This window comes from Tachyglossus aculeatus, unplaced genomic scaffold (assembly GCF_015852505.1).
Source record: "Tachyglossus aculeatus isolate mTacAcu1 unplaced genomic scaffold, mTacAcu1.pri scaffold_146_arrow_ctg1, whole genome shotgun sequence".
In the NCBI taxonomy this organism is placed as follows: domain Eukaryota; kingdom Metazoa; phylum Chordata; class Mammalia; order Monotremata; family Tachyglossidae; genus Tachyglossus; species Tachyglossus aculeatus.
Window position 1 is genome coordinate 499,870 of NW_024044870.1, and position 2,962 is coordinate 502,831.

Here is a 2,962-nt window from a genome sequence, read left to right on the forward strand (position 1 = left end):
CGGTGGGTGAGAGGGAGGGAAACAGCTGAGTGGGAGAGGGGAAGGGGAAGGTGAGGAATGGGAATGGCAGTTGGGAGCAAGGGAACTGAAAGTTCATGGTGAGGTCAGCAGGGCGAATGACAGTACCGCGGGGGGTTAACAATTGAGATGCAGAAGCAATAAAACAGTAGCAATGATAAAAGTAGGCGATGGCATCACAGGGTTTAGGTAAGCAATCAATATGCTATGGCAATAATAGAATTGGCAGACAATGATGCCACAGAGAGCAGGTACAAACTATTAAGAGCTGGAGTAGGGTGGGCCAGTTAAGGGGGCTCAGGGAGCAGAGATACCTGGGGAGGGGAGCGAACAGTCAACTAGCATGGGAGGGCTGAGGAGGTGTGAATGAGGTTGTCGTTAATGTACCATGTAACATGGTGCTAACATGGTGCTAACAAGGTGCTAACAAGGGCTTTTTACCTGGGGGCGGAGGGAGAGTCAGTCAGGACCGGACCGGGAGGGGGGGGGGGATGAGGGGCACTTTACGGAAGGCCTCCGAAGTGGGGGGGTGGAAGCAGGGGGGGCGTCCGTGGGGGCGCTGAGATGGCGGGCCTCTCGGGAACGGAGTCCCGGGCGTCAATGGCGGCGCTCTGAGGAGAGGAGCCTTCCGGGAGCGGCAAGGCCGCGCGGTGTGATGGGGGCGGGCGGGCGGGCCTCTCGGGAACGGAGTCCCGGGCGTCTATGGCGGCACGCTCTGAGGAGAGGAACCTTCCGGGAGCAGCAAGGCCGCGCGGTGTGATGGCGGGCGGGCCTCTCGGGAACGGAGTCCCGGGCGTCTCGCGGTGTGATGGCGGGCCTCTCGGGAACGGAGTCCCGGGCGTCTATGGCGGCGCTCAGAGGAGAGGATCCTTCCGGGAGCAGCAAGGCCTCCCGAGCTTGGGAATCAGAGGTTATGGGTTCTAATACCGGCTCCGCCATTTGTCAGCTGGGTGGCTCGGGGCAAGTCACTTAACTTCTCTGGGCCTCCGTTACCTCATCTGCAAAATGGAGATTAGGACTGTGAGCCCCATGTGGGACAACCCGATCACCTTGTAACCTCCCCGGCGCTTAGAACAGTGCTTTGCACATAGCAAGCACTTAATAACTGCCATCATTATTATTATTATTATTATGTGGGGCAACCTGATTACCTTGTATCCTCCCGGCGCCTAGAACAGTGCTGTACACATAGTAAGCGCTTAATAAATTCCATCACTATTATTATTATTATTATTATTATTATTATTATGTGGGACAACCTGGTTACCTCGTATACCCCCCGCCCCCGGCGCTTAGAACAGTGCTTTGCACATAGTAAGTGCTTAATAAATGCCATTATTATTATTATTATTATTATTATTATTATTATTATTATTATGTTGGACAACCTGATTACCTTGTATCCCCCAGTGCTTAGAACAGTGCTGTGCACATAGTAAGCGCTTAATAAATTCCATCATTATTAATATTATTATTATTATGTGGGACAACCTGATTACCTTGTATCCCCCGGCGCTTAGAAAAGTGCTGTGCACATAGTAAGTGCTTAATAAATGCTATTATTATTATTATTATTATTATTATTATTATTATTATTATGTGGGACAACTTGATTACCTTGTATCCCTCCGGTGCTTAGAACAGCGCTTTGCACATAGTAAGCGCTTAACAAGTGCCACCATTATTATTATTATTATTATTCCACGCTGCACTTGGGAGTATGCGATATGACAGAGGGGTTACACAAGATACCTGCTCACAAGGAGCTTCCAGTTTAGAGGGGAAGACAGACATTAAAATAAATTACAGATAAGGGAAACGGCAAAGGATTTGAATGGTTTGAAAACCCTACCCCTTTGGGGGAAAACTTGTCTGCCATGGCTATCTGCCACTCCCCCCTCTAGACGGTGAGCCCGTTGTTGGGTAGGGACCATCTCTTTATGTTGCCGACTTGTCTTCCCAAGCGCTTAGTACAGTGCTCTGCACACAGTAAGTGCTCAATAAATACGACTGAATGAATGAATGAGTCAACACTGCTACTGCCTCCCCAACTGACCCTGCTTTCGCTTGGTGATTCATTCATTCATATTTATTGAGCGCTTACTGTGTGCAGAACACAGTACTAAGCGCTTGGGAAATACAAGTCGGAAACATATAGAGACGGTCCCGACCCAACAACGGGCTCACAGCCTAGAAGAGAGGGAGACAGACAACAAAACAAAGCACGGAGACAGGTGTCGAAGTCGCCAGAACAAATAGAATCAAAGCTATATGCATGTCGTTAACAAAATAAATAGAATAACAATAATAATAATAATGACATTTATTAAGCACTTACTATGTGCAAAGCACTGTTCTAAGCGCTGGGGAGGTTACAAGCTGATCAGGTTGTCCTACGGGGGGCTCCCAATCTTCATCCCCATTTTCCAGATGAGGTCACTGAGGCCCAGAGAAGTGAAGTGACTTGCCCAAAGTCACTCAGCTGACAATTGCCGGAGCCGGGATTTGAACCCATTACCTCCGACTCCAAAGCCCAGGCTCTTTCCGCTGAGCCACGCTGCTTCTCTTAATGTAAATTAAGAGAATTAAGAATCTCTTAATTAGGAATCTTTTAATTCCCTTAATAGTAAATACGTACAAGTAAAATAAACAACGGCAGCCTCGGTCAGGAAGAGTCATTTGAGCCAGGCAGCTGCTGAACCTCTAGTTTGTCTGTTTTGTGGTACTTGTTGAGTGCTTACTTACTATGTGTCAAGCACTGTTCCACGACATAGGTCTTAAATTGGAGGGAGAACAGGGATCGAATCCCCATTTTCAGTCGAAGGAACCGAGGCCCAGAGCCGTGAAGTGACTTCACCAAGGTCACATGGCAAGCAGTGGGCGGAGTGGGATTAGAACCCAAGTCCTCTGACCCCCAAGCTTATGTTTTTTCCACTAGGCCCCG